At 41.3% G+C, this 20,365-nt stretch overlaps 1 protein-coding gene across 4 annotated transcripts in view; it reads right to left on the bottom strand.

Moving 5' to 3' along the window:
* LOC120565590 (zinc finger protein 239-like) overlaps positions 1–19,488 on the bottom strand; it is a 36,383-nt gene extending 16,895 nt beyond the window's left edge. For 2 of the 4 annotated variants that reach the window (XR_005640273.1, XM_039811504.1), the window contains exon 1: positions 19,394–19,488. The gene's annotated coding sequence lies outside the window, so the exon portion shown is untranslated. Of the gene's footprint in view, positions 1–19,187 lie in introns of all 4 variants that reach the window. The other 2 variants (XR_005640271.1, XM_039811497.1) reach the window with 1 other exon arrangement.
* Positions 19,489–20,365: the final 877 nt, after the last annotated feature.

Consider the following 20,365-nt stretch of genomic DNA (forward strand, 5'->3'; position numbering starts at 1 on the left):
GTCAGTGTTTTGTATTATTGACATAGCTATATCACAGAAATGTCTTAATATTTGTGTGTACTATAATGCCGTTTTGTTTGACTCATATCTCCTTATGTTTGACTCATCCTTCACAAGCAATCGAGCTAGCTCACACACAGCAGCCGACATGTCATCTGAACAGGCCTCGCAGCACTGTAACTAGCTAAGTTAGGTCTGCATCGCGAACTAGACAACAAGTAGGCCTGTCACACTATAGCCACATGTAAGTAGTTTTTAATACTTTGGTTACATTACCGTATTTTATTAACCTGAATTATGTTGCTATATTAGCTTGCGAATGAGCTATCCGTTGCTAATGCTAATTTATCTCAAAAGCAGAAACGTTAGCCAACTACTGCCAAGATATGATTTCACGAGAGACCAGAGAGGTGTTATAAGACTGCGTCAAGTGTTGTCATCTGTCTTAAAATGAAATCATATCTTGGCAGTAACGTTCGTTAGCTACTGCTTTTTTGACATAAATAAGCTAGCTAGCTAGCTAACGTTAACAGACGGATAGCTACTTTGCAAGTCAATTGAACCAACCTTAAAGAATTAAGGTTAATAAAACACCACATCGATGTAACCAGTATTACAAACTTCTTTTAAGTGGCTGTATTGTGACCTTTTAGGTTTGTTCAGATGAATATGTTGGATGCATAGACTGTATCCATGCTGGGCTAGCTAATGTTAGATTTCTTGTGAAGGATGATGTTAGTCACACACGGAGATATGTAATTAAAAAAACGGTGTTGTGATTAACACAACTATTAAGGCATGTCTGTAATATACCGGTCGGTCAATAATATAAAATACTGTGGATCAGTGCTTTCCAACCCTTCTGGTCTGAGGTTCCCCCACATCCCTGTCATATTAACTCACATACCCACCCCGTCAATTCCCAATGTGTTCACACTATCCTATTAAAGTGAATATTCTTACATTTTCATGCAATTGAACTATAGACATTTAGGTTGGTTTGGTCAGAAATTCTACTAGCTTGGCCTTTTACTTGAAGTGTGGTTAATGTTTTAAAAGTCATACATTACTTTTAACTAATCATTTAAACTGTTAGCTAAGTCAGTAGGCCACTTTTAGCTTTTTATTTCTACCATTGATTACTTCGCTATATGTTTAAACATATGTGTTGAGCTGTTTCAGCTGATATATTGTTTTAAATCAATCATAATTAAATTATTTTGATTAGTTAAGCTGCTCCACAATCTTTCCAAGTACCCACTAGCTACAGCAGAGATACCCCTTGCTGGGGAATCACTGCAGGTGTTGTGTCAAAAACTGTTTCCCTGTAGATATGTCTTTCCTGCTACTTGCGATCTAATTGGAGGTGAACAGCCAATCAGAATTGACCTTTTGATTCTGCGATTGGTTGGTTTTGTGGCACACTTGTAACGCTGTGAAAATCTGAGCGAGCGTGTCTAGAGTTGAGCACGCAGAGAGAAGAGGTTGAGAGCAAGGGAGACAGGACCGGAGCGCAGCAGCTTTTACCTGCGAGCAGAGAAAGACATGCAAATACATTTATTGTGCCCAAAATAGGTTTTTGTTTACTCAAACTAAATAATTTTTTGCGAGTGTTAATTTCTGTTCAAAATGTAATGTAATGTGCTTGCAAAATATAGTTCTCTGCGCTCAAAACATACAATTACTCGCTCAGGAATGTGACACATATATAACGCCATAGAAGTGCAGAGGATCCAAATAGATCTCACTGAAACGTGTGCCGACAGACTCTTAGAGCGTACATTTCATTGTTTTCACTCCGTGGTCCGTCTCAACCTCTTTGCTTAGGAGACGCTTTGCAGGTGGAACAGATCGGGTACTGACACACGTGCAGTTCGCAGTTTCTGTTTGCGTCATCACAACATTTCGGCCGTATTGTTTCGGTGATAAAAGTATTTCGGCCGAAAACCGGTGGCCGAATATTCGGTGCATCCCTAGTGTAATCATTATGTCGTGCTAGGTTAGCCTGCAGTTTTGTGAATAGAGCTTCTCTTAATACATCCATGGCTTTATCTCTCATCCACATTACAGGCTTTACAGCATACAGCCCTCGGATGCATCGTAAGATAAGTGTTAAACCCTAAACCCACATCGGCTCTCAGGGACACATGAGATATTACATTAACATTAGCTAGCTACCTAGCTCCATTGTTTAGCTTGAGCCAATAGCCCCGGCAGTTTTGGAATACACTAATTACGTAACAGGCTTTACAGCATACATGCATACATCCATACATCCCTCGGATGTATCATGCTGGCAACCATGTCGGAGCTTTCTTTAAGTTGTTTACCAAAATCTCCCACCTTGTTGTCCAGGTTCCTTATGATGGTTAAAACATCACAGAGGGAAGGCTCAGTCTCTGTCGCCAACTTTGATGTATCCATAGGGCTAGCAGCGCTCGCAGCATAGCTAGCGGTGTAAAGCTAACTTGTTTCCCGCGTTAGCATTCGGGCTAGCAGTCTTGAGCAGAGGAAAGTCTTTACTGTTGACAGCCGAGAATGTCTTTCTTGGTATCTTTGTCCTATCTTGCGTTATAACACCGTCGGTGAAGTGTAGTCAGCATATGTTTTAGTCAATGGCAGTATTTCAACCATTTTTGAGTGAATCTAAATCAAGTGACTGCAAACCTTTTATATTCTACTTCAAAAACATAAATGGAGCTGGTATAAATAAACATTTTCAAAACCGCACTCAGAACAACCAAAAACAACCGAACGGGAACGTTGTGTGGAGGTACAGTGCAACCACAGGAGAACGTTTCAGTTGGTTGGTTCCCTTAAAAAGGTGTGGACACACCGGGCCGACGGCCGACCGTCGAAATGCCAGTCGAAATGATCAGTCTCCCCGTGTTGGTCCAAAAAGTGCCACAGAACACACTGACAAGATGAGACGAGACGTAATACATCTCTATAACAGCAGGCGGCGCTAATCTGTATTGTTGCCCAAGAAATGAAAACCGGCAGCTGACTGGACGAACGCGTCACATGGGTTTGTTTTCTCCGGAAATTCAAAGCCAGACTGTCATGGCGGCCCTTCAGAATACGATGTCATATTGTACTAAAATAGTTCACCGAAAAGTGTTTCTGAAAACATTTTAAGCGAGAAATAGGCCATGCAGTTGCTGAATCTGTCTTCATTTCAGCTCAACAAAGGTCAGTTTAAAAGATTTTCGTCAGATTTTGAGAGACTCTAATCACCTCATTCCCTCGTCATTTCCAGGTGAGTGCCGACTGCCCTACCGCCGAGTGAACGTCAGGTCGGCGAAAACGACAGCCCCCCAGACTGACGACGGCACGGGACACACTGAACAGATTCGAATCACTGACCTCGCCAGACTGTCCAACGGCCGATAATCGGCCTTGTGTGTCAGCACCTTAAAAGGAACACGCCGACTTATTGGGAATTTAGCTTGTTCACCGTAACCCCCAAAGTAAGACAAGTTGATACATACCCTTCTCATCTCCGTGCGTGCTGTAACGCTGTCTGACGGATCCAGCATTAGCTTAGCCCAGCACAGATCCTGCAGGTAACTGGTTCCAACAATCCTACTGCTCCGAATAAGTGACCAAATAACGCCAACATGTTCCTATTTACATGTTGTGATTTGTAGAGTCACAGCGTGTACAAAAAACAACGAGACAATGAGACACAGCCATCTTCTATCCGTAAACAAACCGGGAACTATATTCTCAGATAGGCTTGCTGCGAGCATATCACTCCGCCCAAGTACTATATTCTTCCGCCAGCGGCGTTAGAACAAAGCCGTGAATCAGAGAAATAAATAAAACGTGTTTTCGCCGATTCATATCTAGAAATGCAAATGTAGCAAGCATGTCACTATCACTAACGTTATCCACATTTATATTTACACGCAACAAATGATATATCCAGCTTAAAAAAAAAAATATCTAAAAGTCGGAAGTTAGAACGAACACGCCCCATAATCACAGTCCAATGGAGCGGTTTCAGACTCACATCTGACTAGAATCAGAGTATGACCATGTCAGGCTACCAATGAATAGCTTGAAATGGTGCAAATGTAAGTGGTGAACTGCCTGAGGTTAAAAAAAAAAAAGTAAGGTTACCCAAAACGGAAAAATAATTTTTCAGGGAACAAGAAATTGGTAAACAATGTAAAGCTGTTCTGCAGCAATGGAGGTTGATCAAGCTTTGAAAGTTGGTGCTACCAATTCCCACAGGTGTTCCAACTTGTCTGGATTACTTACAACCCCCCTCTGTTTGTATAAAAGTATTGTTGGAACCATAGATATAGAACAATAGATATGACATGACGTCATAACTTATGGCATAACTGTCGGCCATCTTACTAGGGTACTGTTTACAATTGTCACCTATAGGCAGCCAGTATGGTTATCAGCTGTGCAGCACCTAACTGCTTTACCAGAAGGACCACAGAGACCAGGAGGCTGCCATCACCTTCCACACGCCAGTAGGAGTAGATAGAGTATTTTTCTCTTCTTTTTTTAATTATAAATACAGAAAAGTTGGTGAACTAGCTAGCTAGCTAGTTACGTTGCCTAGCAACTGTTAACAGACCGGCTGAGATGTCAGTTAGTGGTGATTGCTAGCTGGATCTTAACATCATTTATGAACAGCAAACATCGTTTTAGTTGATTGATTTTTTACCTCAAATAAGACATTTAGTAACGTTAACGTTATAACAGTTTTTTTAACACGTTAATATTGACATACATACATTGACTGCTGCGGCTGATTTCACTCAATCTGTGTTAAGTTTTCAGTTAAATTAAAGTTAACGACAAGTACTGTAACGTTACACATAGAGTAAAGTTACGTTCCACAAATCAACAGTAGCCACATCCAGCAACACGGAGCCTAACAGACCAGCCGCACTTAACGGTACATTTTCACCAGACAACGTTAGCTCCCCAAACATTAGCCATGTTGAATCCTGCTGTCAGTCATCATATATTAACTATTCTATTAACTATCTATTGTTGTCAGCTTACCTCATGCCTTTACACGATTTTCCTTTCAGTAAAGCAAATTAAAACTTAATAATCCATGTCTTGATGAGGTAAAGTAACGTAAAGAAAGACTTCCTACTTCGGCAGCAAGTACTATCGTAAATGTAATTCCCATAACGTTAGCGCAATGAAAATTGCGACAAGTCCATCAGCAGTTCTGGTGAAGTCATTATAGTCTTTATCAACAAAAACTCATTGAAGCTAGCGAGGCTCTTCAACTACTCCGCTCATCGTCTTAACTAACTCCACGCTGGCCGGTTGACAGTAAGAAAACAAACGCTAAACAGGAGGGGAAATGTGGTCTCATAGTTGAGATTGACATTAAAAATATTGTTTAATGTATATTAGCCATTCAGAATACCAAAGACAGTTTTTACATATTAAGTTCATGCAAAATTGAAAAAATAAAATTATTACCGGCAATATAAATGCAAAATTATGAGATTATCTTCATAATTGAACAATTTACTTGTTCTCTTGGAGCTATATCAATCAAAATTCCACCCAAAGCTCTACTTTTTGTTTCTTTCTAGAAAGGCACAGAAAAATATAAGAATAATAAAGACAACATGAGCCTCTTTCCCCATTGATTCCAATGGAAGCAAATTCTAAAACTTAACCCTGGTAAGATGGCCGCCAAGTGCTTCCATCCTGGAATGGCAAGTCAGAATTACATGTCATATCTATTGTTCTATATCTATGGTTGGAACACACTCTCGTGAGCATTATTTGAACAGTATTGTATGGCAGAAAGTAGTGTGTTGCCATAAAAATGGCGGGAAAAAGGCAATTAACAATGGAAGAGAGACAGACCATCATAACACTTAAGAATGTTGGTCTTTCCTACAGAGAAATTGCGAAGAAAGTCAAGGTGTCAGTGAGTACAGTATTCTTCACCATCAAAAAGCACTTAGAAACTGGGGGAAACTGACAGGAAGAGATCTGGCAGACGCAAAGCCACAACAGAATCAGAAGACAAGTTTCCATTGTAGAAAGAATGCCACGAGTGTGTTCAGCTGTTCCATCTGCCAAAGGGGGCTACTTTGACGCAACTTTTCCAATCGCTACAGGGCTACAATCCTTCAGCTCTGTGTATTTTAAAACATCAGTACTTTAAAACTATTTGTCATGTCACAGAAACCCCTGATAAATCAGATTCACTGTGAGTGAATCTTGTGTTTTGGATGTTATTATCATACTGTCGATGTTTTTGTTCCGGTGCTCTGCACATGCAGATCCGACACCGTCCACCCACTCAGATTTCCGGCTCTATGTAGCGCTGTGTGCCCGCTGTTGCCCAGAAAAGGCAGCGTGTTCTGCGGCCCAGGGAGCGCCAGTAGACTTTTTTGGTTCCTAAAGATGTTTCGCCAGCAAAATAGTGAAAAAAGAAAAGAAATGCGGTGATGATAAAATGTGTTCAACCTACAGTAATAAAACATACCTGGTGATGAACTACAATTTATTGGGAACATCTGGATGTGTGTTGAGCTGTGGTACGACTATTATTGGTGAGCTGCACAAACTCAATGCAGATGGCCTGTGACGAGAATTAAGATGAGATTCTGGGCAGATGGATAGCCTAAATGGGTTCCATTCAGACCTTAACATTAAGTCTTTTACTGTTATATGTCAACAAGATTCAACACGACATTTCACCTGGCTATACCCAATGTTTAGATCTGTTGTGGTATTTATGCAAATTAGCACGCACCGTTTGCCCATGTTAAACAATTTCAAAAAACTAAAAAATTAAAAAAAAAATTGTTTGTCCTGATGTAAGTAATCAACTCAGTCATTTTCATGGGGATATCTAAAAGTTAAAATGTTTACCCTAGTCACGTGAGAAAAAGAATAGGCTATATTTGGGTCTTTTTCTAAACTTTCCCCTAATGGGATTCTTCAGGGCTTTTATTCCCCTTACTCAGGACACATTGAGGATACAAAATCAGTTGAGTTTGCTTCTGTTGCAATTAGTCCTACCTTTTTTTCATAAAATGACTGGACTAGTACCCTACTACCATTTCAGCACCGCTGCTGGAAACCGTCCTAGGTAGTCTAGGTCCTGGGTAAGATATGTATGTGCTTCATTTAGCGGAGAATATCTCAACTGTTATAGACTAATATTGAACAACTTGGGATGTGTGCCAAAATCTCTACCCGGGACGAAAGTCCTGAAAATGACCATAATAGGTGACACTATTATCACACTACAGGTGAATGGGACTTTTTTTTCCCTTTATAGATATCCTCATACATTTCTACCAGTTTAATCTTCTTATTAAGAGAAATACTTTTTGTATTACACTTTGTCTTAAAAATAAAATATGCAAATTAGGCAATATCTCATTAAATATGCGTGCATATAAACTCTTGAAGCTACAGATTTTCTGGAGGTGATCACAATGTTTACAATGACCATGTAGTGTAAGTCAGGGCTCAACATAAAACAAAAATCCCCATTGGCCCCCGGGGCCAGTAGATCAGAGTTTTGCTGGCCCCTTCTACATTTTTACTGGCCCTGAAAGAAATATCATAAGTGAGCAGATAAAAAGCAGGAAAATATACGCTGCACCTACCACGAAGCTTCAGAAAATGTTTATAATCCAGCTAGCCACTGCCACTGTATGTTGTGCCATTAGCAGTAAAGCTAGACCAGGGGTCATCAACTACATTTTTCCAAGGGCCAGAATTTTTTTAAGCAGACACTCTGGGGGCCGGACTTTCAAATAAAGAAAATAAATGCATCTTCTTGTTTGATATTTTCACTTTCTTAATAAATTAATGCTATATTTTTTACATGTATTAGTGTAAGCAAACTCCTAAAAAACATGGGAAATCCATAATGATAACTAGATAGGCTACTTAAAGGTGCTCTAAGTGATGGGACACGTTTTCTAGGCTACATTTTTCGTCACATACAGCAAACATCTCACTATCCGCTAGCTGCCGTCCCCTGAACACAGCTCCGGCTCCACAAACAGAAACAAAAACAAACCGTGCCAACCACAATGCAATAAATGACTCAACCAACTCCTTCTTGTCGGTTATTGGCTGGAACACTGTTTGCCTTGGTTGTAAAAAGTCATAGTACATACCTGCAAACTCAAAAAGGTCTGAAAAAGGTGACACCACCACCACCATTTAAGTAGCACCTAAATAAGGCAGAGAAATCCATGTTGCTATTCGGTCCGGTAGATAACCGTCATATGCCATTTACCCCCCCGCCAAATAAAAACTCTTCGGATCTACACGATTCACGTTGATGACATTTTCCCATTCAAAACAGCGATTTTTGCCAAAAAGCAACTAGTTTGCAGGTATGAGAGTAGAGCTGTGTTTGCACAGCGCGGTGGACAAGAGTGGACAGCGCAGACTGAAATATCAGTTTCTACATGTTATGCCTGTAGAACAGGTAGGTGAGTATTGATAAGTATTGGCTCTTTAATCATGGATGTTTTATTGTAGGCCACTTACAGTAACGAGTGTAGCGTTAGTTCATCTGCGCCATCAGCGGTAAATAATCCTAGGTATCGTTTCCAGTCAGTTACATGTGCTGCGTGAAGTCAGAGTCAGAGTGTGCACAAGGCGATGCACTGTTTTAACCACACCCTCGACCTTGTGCTGGCATATGGTATTGAAATTGAGGATTTAATAATATTTCCGCAGAATTTGGTATTATCAGATCATTTTTTAATTACTTTTGAATTCTTGCTACCTGACCATACTAAACTAGATAATAGCTTCTACACTAGATGCCTATCTGACAGTGCTATAGCTAAATTTAAGGAAGAGATTACAACAGCATTTGACTCTATGTCATGCCTTAACATAACAGAAGACCTCTATGTTAACCTCAGTCCCTCTCAAATTGATACATTTGTAGACGGTGCTACGACTTGCCTACGGACGACCTTAGACTCTGTCGCTCCTCTCAAAAAGAAGACGATAAAGCAAAGGAAAACAGCTCCTTGGTATAACTCCCAAACTCGCAAATTAAAACAAATCTCGCGAAACCTCGAAAGTAAGTGGCGCTCCACCAAAGTGGAAGAATCACGTTTGGATTGGCAAGAAAGTCTCAAAACCTATAGGAAGGCCTTACGAAAAGCCAGATCAGACTATTACTCTTCACTAATAGAAGAAAATAAGAACAACCCAAGGTTTCTTTTCAGCACTGTAGCCAGGCTGACAGACAGTCACAGCTCTACTGAGCCATCTATTCCTCTAGCACTGAGTAGTGATGACTTCATGAGCTTCTTTAATGATAAAATTATAACAATTAGAGATAAAATTAATCACCTTTTGCCCTTAACTTCTAACAGTTCATCTTTAAATACAGGACCGCTAGAACGAACGACTAGTACCGACATATACTTAGACTGCTTTTATCCTATAGACCTTCAACAATTAATGTTAAAGATATCCTCAGCTAAGCCATCTACCTGTCTCTTGGACCCCATCCCAACGAGGCTACTCAAAGAAGCGTTACCCGTGGTAAACACTTCACTACTAGATATGATCAATATGTCCTTATTAACAGGTTATGTACCGCAGTCATTTAAAATAGCTGTGATAAAACCTCTTCTGAAAAAACCCACCCTAGATCCTGAGGTCTTAGCAAACTATAGACCTATATCTAACCTTCCCTTTCTATCCAAGATCCTTGAGAAGGTGGTTGCTAATCAGTTATGTGATTTTCTACATAGCAACAGTTTATTTGATGATTTTCAATCAGGATTTAGAAAGAATCATAGCACAGAGACGGCACTGGTGAAAATTACTAACGACCTTCTAACAGCTGCAGACAAAGGACTTTTCTCCATTCTTGTTTTACTAGATCTTAGTGCTGCATTTGACACTATTGACCATACAATCCTGTTACAGAGATTAGAACACTTAGTTGGAATTAAAGGAATCGCTCTAAGCTGGTTAAACCCTGATAAACCCTCCAAAGTTAGCCATGGCGTTCCTCAAGGCTCAGTGCTTGGACCAATTCTATTTTCCTTATATATGCTTCCTCTAGGTCATAAAAAAACACACAAAAACCCAAAAAAAACAAAAACCCCTCTGGATGGTATTGTCCTGGCCTCCAGCACTGCTGTCCGAAATTTGGGAGTTATTTTTGATCAGGATATATCCTTCAATGCCCACTTAAAACAAACCTCAAGAATAGCCTTTTTCCATCTTCGTAACATTGCCAAAATTAGGAATATCCTGTCTCAAAACGATGCTGAAAAACTAGTCCATGCATTCGTTACTTCTAGACTAGATTACTGCAATTCGTAATTATCAGGTTGCCCAAATAAGTGCCTTAAGACTCTCCAGCTGATCCAGAATGCTGCAGCACGTGTTCTGACGAGAACTAAGAGATCATATTTCTCCTGTATTAGCTTCTCTGCATTGGCTTCCTGTGAAATCTAGGATCGAATTTAAAATCCTCCTCCTGACTTACAAAGCTCTAAATGGTCAAGCACCATCATACCTAGAAGAGCTCTTAGTACCTTATTGTCCCACTAGGGCACTGCGCTCCCAGAATGCGGGGCTACTTGAGGTTCCTAGAGTCTTTGGAAGTAGACTGGGGGCCAGGGCATTCAGCTATCAAGCTCCGTTTCTGTGGAACCAGCTTCCAGTCTGGGTTCGAGGGGCAGACACCGTCGCCACATTTAAGAGTAAACTGAAAACCCTCCTCTTTGATAAAGCTTATAGTTAGGGAGTGAGGAGTTGCAGCGTCCACCTAACCCGGCCCACCTGCTTCTCCTCGTAGTTAGTTATGCTATTACAATTCTAGACTGCAGGGGAGGCTTTTTTCCTTCCTGTGACACACGCTCTCTCATCTCTACTTGTTACTTTTGTATGCATCCTGTCCCAGAATTGCTTGTTACTAATCTAGCTCTGGGGAGTTTACTCCCCGGAGTCCTTATGTTTTCTTCTTGTTGTTTCTTCTTGAGAATCGCAGAGCTTTGCTCTGCGATTCTCTGCAATTCCCGGCCGCATCCTGCTGCGTCCTGCTGCATCCGCCGCATCCACCCATGCTCTGTAGCGCCACGCTACATCCCGCAACGCCCTGCTGTGATGTTCCTATGCACAGAGTAGTCTGGATCCGGTATAGGGGACTGCAGTATGACACGATGTGCCCTACTATGACATGAACTTCCACGATAACCTTCGAGGTCACTGTGACCTTTAATGTGACTATTATCGCCACTGTTCATCACACCCCCAACCGGCCCGTCAGACACCGCCTACCAAGAGTCTGGGTCTGCCGAGGTTTCTTCCTAAAAGGGAGTTTTTCCTTGCCCCTGTCGCGATAGCCACTGCTAATGCTTGCTCTTGATGGAATTACTGTAATTGTTGGGGTTTTGGAAATTATAGAGTGTGGTCTAGACCTACTCTATCTGTAAAGTGTCTCGAGATAACTTTTGTTATGATTTGATACTATAAATAAAATTGAATTGAAATTGAAGTAACGCACACACCTCGGCCCTGCTGTGTGTGTGTGTGTGTGCGCAGCGCAGGCATCGCTGTTCAGAATCCCGTCTATCGTCCAAAATGCAACGCTTGTATCCAAATTAAATTGGTTATAAATTACCTAATGTGAAATGTTAGCTAACATTCACACGCTTTGCGCCATTCTGTATGACGTTTACTGATGCAGACCAATCAACTAGCCCGACATACTTTTTTACTGGCCCCGGGCCATTGATTATGTCGAGCCCTGTGTAAATGTAAGAATTTTGGTTTGATTTTTAATTCTGTTTCTGTAGATGTTCAGTGTGGTTGTCGAGTGTGGGGCAAGGTTATAATCGTTAACAAAAACGAACGAAATAACTTGCCTCGTCGCCTGGCATCATGGCGGTACTGAAAGTCGTAAGACAGCGACAGAGTCCTATTTGATTACGACTGTGTCAGATAAAAGCAAGTGCCTTGCAGTGGAAGGTGGTAAAATATGTGGACAATTTATTACAGGGAAAAATCCCACGAATTTGAAAGTAAATTTAAGAAGTGCGCACAAGTTAAAGGAGAAAGCAAAGCCCCCTTTCCCCGAAACAGAAGCTAACCCCGGTACAGGGCATGGATGTATGGGTACAGGGCCATACTGCAGGACGGAGACAACAGCAGGACAGAGAACACTATAGGAGGACTTTCACCAGCGACCCAATAGCTGTTGGTTAGTAAATACGCCGGAACACTAAAAGTGTGAGTTAATATGTGTATTGATAATGGGATGTCTACACAACTGTGTGAGTCGAGTGACTTCGCCACTTTACTTGAACCAAAGTTCAAAACACCTGTTCATGTATGTCTTCTTTAGTCTTTTGGATATTTAGGTTTTTTTCCTGGAACACGTCACTTACATTTTGCACTTACTTGTGTAGACGGTTTACATATTTATGACCATATGTATGCTACATTTTATGTACTGGTGTCGTTGAATACATTGTGAATACATATTTCTAAAATTGTATGACGTTTTTGTTGAGTTATTACACAGTACTTTTTCTGACCGACAAATAACCCATATTACAAAAAAAGACTAAAACTAATAAAAACTAAGCATTTTCAAAAAATAAAAAGTAAACTAAACTAGCAAACCCGCTTTAAAAACTAATTAAACCTAAACTGAATTTGAAAACAAAAAGTCAAAACAAAATAAAAACTAATGAAAAATGAAAAACTGGGTGATGACTGGGTGCGATACAACCAGCAAAATATCAACCAAACTTGCAGCTCTGAACATTGTGCGCAAACCAGACAACTCTTCTCCGATTCTCAATTTCAACTGTCCACAGCTAACAGACAGTGCAATACAAATGGCGGAAACATTCTCGGTCAAATGTCTCAAACCATCAACGCACATGGAGACATTTGATGACCTGCGTTCGATAGTAATGCCCTTAAGATGGACTTTGAGAGGACCGCTTGTACCTCAACTAATGCAAGAAAACATATACAAAGAGCCTATTATCAACAGCAGCTTTGGGTCCAAGCACCATTTACAGACGCCACCTCGATCTTAAATGCAGATGCTTATGGTTTTGTAAGAAAGGGCAGTTTATTAGTCCCTGAGATTGTAATCTCAAAACCTGAAGGTTTGCCAGATCCCTGCTTGTGTGGGAAGTGTGCACACAAGAATGGTGTCCCTGTCGGGTAGCTGGTATCCGTTGTTGAAAGTACTGCAAATGCAAGGGAGGCAACATCACTGAATGAGCTCTCATCATCCCCATAGCTGGACTTTGTTGTGAAAGTTTTACCTTCCAACACAGGGTACCTGTTGTTTTGTATTTCTTCACTTTAAGTTAAGGTTCCAATGATAATAGCAAGGTTGGATATAAAAGGTCTGTAAATTAATCAAATGCTTGGTTCCTTTCTTTTTAAAAAGTCCCTTGTTTGTATAAAATTGTATTTATAATTTTCCATTCAATACAGCACAAAACAGAACAAACAAACACACACACACACACACACACACACACACACACACACTTAAAAATATCAAACCAGAGTTCTTACTCTTACATTACATGGTCATTGTAAACATTGTGATCACCTCAGAAAATCTGTAGCTTCAAGAATTTATATGTACGCATATTTAATGAGATATTGCCTAATTTACATATTTCATTTTTAAGACAAAGTGTTAGACAAAAAGTATTTCTCTTAATATGAAGAATAAACTGGTAGAAATGTATGAGGATATCTATTTAAAAAAAAAATATAAAAAAAAAGTCCCATTCACCTATAGTGAATATAGTGTCACCTATTGTGGTCATTTTCAGGACTTTCGTCCCGGTGTTAATGTGCCTTCTGGTTTTTCCACCTACTGGTTTCCGAGCCTGTCCAGATGCCGTGTAAACCTATCAACCTACCCACGTCAACAGATTCGCTACATATTCATAAACATTTTACTGGCCTTTGCATGTCGCAACTCAAATAAAAAATAAAAAAAACTACACTGAACTGAATATCTGAGCCCTACATTACTATTACTACTATACATTACTAACATTGTACAGCGGGTAAAAGTAATTAGGAACATTACTTTAAACATAACGTTGTAGGCTATTGGAAACGTAGATTTAGGCATTTGAGCCATGTCAATAGAAATATTGCTTCTTTTCATAAATCCAAGGAACATGTTATTGTAGCCTAGCTGTTTGAGAGCCTCGAGATCACGTTTCCAGCCCAGGGTAACCAGTTGTTTTAGACCCATTTTTTCATAATCCGTGTGCTGCCTGCCCAATTTATGACAAATCCTTGTACACGGATAGCGCAGAGGTGTAGCAGAAGGTTGGAGTGCATTATATAGTTCTGTTTTTAAGCCTAAATCAAGGTAACCTGAGGCCTGTACTACGAAGCAAGATCAACTTGTCCTGGATCTCTTTCAGTTATCCGGCTTCACCTAACCTAACAACCGCGGTCCTGCATAACCTGTATCACGACGCTGGTTATCAACTAGTTCAGTCAACTCAGGGTTTCCCAATCCAGCGGCGCGCGTGTACTAGGGCTTTGACTTTTGCCCAAAAATCATATTCGAAGTTCGTTTGTATATTAATATTCGAATATATTCGAATATTTATTAATAATATTTTGACCATTAAATGCCTTCAGTTTAAAAAAAAATTAAAAGTCAGACCCTGGACACAAACAGTATGCTTTCGACAGGAAGTTCGGAGCTTTCACCGTAGCCTACGTAAGTGGTCTGATGTTTATACTCGTGTGCTGGTACATACGTCGAGCCAGTGTGTGTGGTCGGTGTTGCCAACTTAGCGACTTTTTTTTCACAAAAGCGACCAACGACAAATCTGGCGACTTTCTGTAGAAAAGACAGCGACTTTCTGTAAAATAAAAAAGAGTCGCCAGTATTGTCCAGCGAGCACGCAATGTTTCTCTCCTGTGGCCGCCGAAACAGTCACCTTTCTCTTCTGTTGTGTGAGCAGCCCCGCCCTCCCCTCTGTGCTCTCTCCTCATGTGTAGCAGCACTGAGCAGGCAGGTAGGAAGGGGAGAAGGGACAGGGTGCGGCGCCGGTGTAGGTAGGAGAGACAGCGGAACGCGACGGGAGAAAGACACCGCTGAGCTGGCCTGGCCCTGGGCAAAGCCCTTCTTTGAGAATTAGGGGAATGCTACGCGTACCGAGCCACGCGGAAACGTTGCGCCGCCGCGATCGATAGTTACATTTTGAAATGCGTGAAAAAGCCTCGGAATCTGAACTGAAAACAACGTTTACAAGCAAACGCATAAAAATAATGCCCATAACCCATCGAATATTAAGGGCTGGCTAATATTAGTTCGAATATCATTATTTTTTTTAATATTCGAATGATATTCGAATAACGAAGTTCGGAGTCAAAGCCCTAGCGTGTTCACATAAAAGAGGCGGTGTTCGCACAGCACGACCAATCGCAAACATCTACCAGAGCCGCATGTTTTACATAAGAAGTGCAAATTATAATTCTACATAAATATGGAGAACACAGACACGGTTTTACAGGGAACACGCAATACAGTCGCTGCTTCCTAAAACAGGAGGAACGCTGGCAAAACGTAGATGCGTAAATCACAACCCTTATCAATATCACTTCCCCATTAGTCAGGCACAAGATCTGACCATAATTACACTTGTGCTTTCCATAAACTGTCGTTGCTGTAGCCTTTTATTTCAGTTGAAACCCTGGCAGTAGCAAGCGATCGTTAGAGTAAATAAAAAAATATCAAAACATAATTTAAACCGATGTGCGCATTGGCAACACGCGGCTGAAGAAGCCGACAAATAGCCTATATGTAATTACCTCCTCTTAAAATCTATATCTTTCATAAATATAGCCATCAGTGAACGTTAACGGGATTGTTGGTCTCTAAATGTTTTAACTTTTATGAGCGCACCTCTCTCTCCCCATCTCTCTCCCTCTCTCTCTCTCTCCTCGCACCAAGCTCCGCCTGCAGTCTTCTTACGGTGACCCAGTTATCAACCTAGTATTGATTGGTCAGTAGGCAGTGCTATAAAGGCCGGGACACATATAGCCGACGGGCGACCGTTGACAGAAAACCCCATCGATATGATCAGTCGCGTCCCCGAGGTCCAAAAAACTGCCACAGAACACACCAAAAAGACGAGAGGAGACGAGACATAATACATCTCCATAACAGCAGGCGGCGCTAATCTGTAATGTTGCCCAAGAAATGAAAACCGGCAGCTGATTGGACAAACGCGTCACATGGGTTTGTTTTCTCCGGATATTGAGAGCCAGACTGTCATGGCGGCCGTTCAGAATACGATCTCATATTGTACTAAAATAGTTCACTGAAACATGTTTCTGAAAACATTTTAAGCGAGAAATAGGTCATGCAGTTGCTGAATCTGTCTTCATTTCAGCTCAACAAAAGGTCAGTTTAAAAGATTTTCATCAGATTTTGAGAGACTGTAGTCACCTCATTGCGCTCGTCATTTCCGGGTGAGTCCCGATTTCCCTGCCGCCGACCGTACATGTCAGGTCGGCCAAAATGAACGCCGACAGCCCCCCAGACGGACGACGGCACGGGACACACTGAACAGATTTGTGTCACTGACCTCGCCAGACTGTCCCACGGCCGATAATCGGGTTAATGTGTCCCGGGCCTAACACCGGTTGATCTCTGATCTCCAACTTAACCTGCTCCTGACCAGAGGCCTGTACTACGAAGCAAGATCAAATTGTCCTGGATCTCTTTCAGTTATCCGGCTTCACCTAACCTAACAACCGCGGTCCCGCATAAGCTGTATCACGACGCTGGTTATCAACTAGTTCAGTCAACCCAGGGTTTCCCAATCCAGCGGCGCGCGTGTTCACATAAAAGAGGCGGTGTTCGCACAGCACGACCAATCGCAAACATCTACCAGAGCCGCATGTTATATATAAGAAGAGCAAATTATAATTCTACATAAATATGAAGAACACAGACACGGTTTACAGGGAAAACACAATACAGTCGCTGCTTCCTAAAACAGCGAAGCCACACAAAAAATAGCCGATGTTGTAGATGTTTAAATCACAACTCTATATAACTTCCCCATCAGTCAGACAAGATCATGATAATAATTAAAAATAATTATGCTTTCCATAAACTGTCGTTGCTTGTTTTATTTTATTTAGTTGCTACCCTGGCAGGGAAGCGATCGTAGCAATAATAAAATATATAGAATTCAAACCGATGTCGCATTGGTGACACACGCCTCAAGAATATGTAATTCCCTCCCATTAACATATAAAAACCCATTTTTTTTTTTTTTTTTTTTTTTTTTTTTCTCTTTTTTTTTTTTTTTTTTTTTTTTTTTTTTTTTTTTTTTTTTTTTTTTTTCTCTCTCTTTTTTTTTTTCTAGATACTATCTCTCTCTCTCTCTCTCTCTCTCTCTCTCTCATCTTCTTTAAGAAATGGGGCGAGTGTTATCAATCGAGAGTTGTGTCGTTGTGGCTTCAGAGGGAAACAGCTTATGGTCAATTATTGGATAAATTTAAAAGGCCATGATGAATGGCATCCTACAAAGAGGGTATGGAGAATTGCGTGGGAGAGGGGTAAAGCCCAAGTTTTGGATGGATAGGTGAGGAAATAGAGCAGATGAAAGTACAAGGAATTGAATTTTGCTCAACTGTTCTGTGGCCTGTTATGCCAGCCTGGATGCTGAATATTGCTTGTGTAGACCTGGAGTTGCTGAATATCAAGCGCAGGAATAAGACCGTAGACATAGTTCACGAATATTACGACTATAGAGATAGAAATTATGGTGGTTATGTACAGGTTTTTACTGATGGCTCGAAAGATTTACTGACAGGAGCAACGGGGGCTGCAGTGGTGATTCCCAGTTATCAGACTGGAGTCAGTAGGAGAACTTCAGACTATTTAAGTGTGTATGCAGTTGAAATGCTTGGACTTTTGTTAGCTGTACAATGGGTGGAAGAGGTGATGGTGCGCAATGTACTCATTTGTAGTGACTCAGTGTCAGCGCTGTCGAGTATCAAATCAGGATCAGCCAGGAATCTCCAACAATTAATGTATGAAATTTTGTTTACAAATTCAAGGTTTGTTGATCAGGGTGTGAATGTGGTGTTCATGTGGGTTCCTGCTCATGCAGGAATACCAGGTAATGAGCGAGTGGATAAATTGGCAAAGGAGGCGGTTAAGAAGGGTAATTTAGAACTGAATACTAAATTATAAAAATCAGAGGGGAAAAGCATTGTGTGGGAAGAAATTTCCAAACAGTGGCAACAGTATTGGGATGGTCAAAATAAACGGAGGAAATTGCATATGATTCAGGCTAAAGTAGGCCAAGGAGGGGTGAGTTACAGTGGGTTTAACCGACAAGAACAAGTAATTATTAGCAAACTGAGAATTGGTCACAGTAGGTTAAATAGTACTCTTTTTATGTTGGGAAAACATCCGACTGGCCATTGCAGTCTGTGTGAGGTAATGGAGACAGTGGAGCATGTCTTGATGTCATGCAGGAAATATATTCGAGAAAGAGAGGTTATGTTTGCTGGATTACGGAAATTAGGTGTATTTGAATGCAGGATTACAGATGTCCTTGAAAGTGGAGTTATCATGAATGGAAGGAAATATTTATTTGCGTTTTTGAAAGGCACTGGTCTATTTAGGAAATTGTAGTTTAGGTAGTGGTATGAATGAATAGATAATGGGTAATTGTCAATAGGAGGCAGTAATGCAACGACTTGGATGCCAACTGCCGTTAAACACTAAAGAAGAAGAAGTAGTCAATCGAGTATTGATTGGTCAGTAGGCGCTGCATTTACATCGGTTGATCTCTGATCTCCAACTTAACCTGCTCCCGACCAGGTTAGGTGTTCAGCATAAGTTACCACGGCGATTGAACCCGATAACAACTGATCCACCTTCGTAGTATAGAAAATCCTGGATTGAGCCTTAAGTTAGCTTGTTAACGCCAAATCCTGCTTCGTAGTACAGGTCTCTGTTGTTTCGGAGTACTCAGATAAATGACGTTAACCGAGCGTCTGCGTTAACGTTAACGTTAACGTTACATCCATGTCAGCATGTCACATAACGTTCGACTATGTCGTTCACGTTAACAAGAGTTTAAGGTTGGTCAAAGATAACTCAGTGCTAACAGGCTAAACCAAAAGTATCCACGCACCTCGTTCCCTCCATAGACAGTGGTTCCCTCCAGCAAACAACAGCCAGGCTTGGCTAGTTTAGCACCGCAGCGGCCTAACGTTAGCATAATAACTTAACAGGTTAGCAGCGAGGAGCCGGAGAAAAGCCGCTACATTCCACGGTTAGACGGCTCCCTTAAATCCAGAGTGATATCAATAACCACTAACAAACGAAGAAAACAGATACCTCTTGCTCTCCCACAGTTTATCTTCTGCTGATGTTGTCTATTTCAATGGGTTACCATCAGGACTCAACCCGCTGACTGGTCGAAGCTAGATTGTATCCACTAGACGTCACAGGACGTGCATCATGGCCCGCCTTATTTTGCCTTATTCTGCCTCTGATTGGCTTACCCTAACCAATCCCCACTCATCATGCCTGAACCTAACTACGTCGACACGTCTAGCAGATCTGATATAGCATTTAACCCGCTTCTTCTGTTCTTTACCAGTAGACCAGGCCCTGTTAGTGCACTACTGCCTCCCGCTGGTGATGAGGACAGTCTACAATGAAAGCTCCTCCTGGGCCTATGTTCTTTCTTTCTTTCTTTTTTTGATTAGGTAGACTAGACGCTGCAATGGCGTATTGCTGCCATCTACTGTTTGTTACCAACATCGTCTTTACTTATTTATATTTAAAGGGGAACTATGCAGTTTTTTTTAGCTTAATTTACCTTAACTGAACAGCTTTGGAGTCATTGGAATGGTTATATGACTTTTTTTGGGTTGAATGGGGTGGTGATGGTGCAGTGGATATGACACGTGCCTTTGGTGCGGGAGATCCAGGTTTGATTCCCACTGCGATACATCAACCAATGTGTCCCTGAGCAAGACACTTAACCCCTAGTTGCTCCAGAGGCGTGCGACCTCTGACATATATAGCAATTGCAATTTGGATAAAAGCGTCAGCTAAATGACATGTAATAAAGAATGGTGGTCGTCTCACTTCCCCCTAGCGCCTGTGAGCAGAAAAACCACCCTTGCAACTTTGGGCCAGCGTGCCGCCGGCCTCAGCGTCAGGAAGTATCGCGTGATATCAGGTCTCGCGATGTAACAAATTGCTTCATGGCACTGCACACATCCAGGAACTGGCTAGCTATAAGAACAAGGTAGCGATGGAGTTTTTCACACTATCGTCATGGCTGAGCCGGCAAAAAGA

Source organism: Perca fluviatilis, chromosome 1, assembly GCF_010015445.1.
Source record: "Perca fluviatilis chromosome 1, GENO_Pfluv_1.0, whole genome shotgun sequence".
NCBI lineage: Eukaryota > Metazoa > Chordata > Actinopteri > Perciformes > Percidae > Perca > Perca fluviatilis.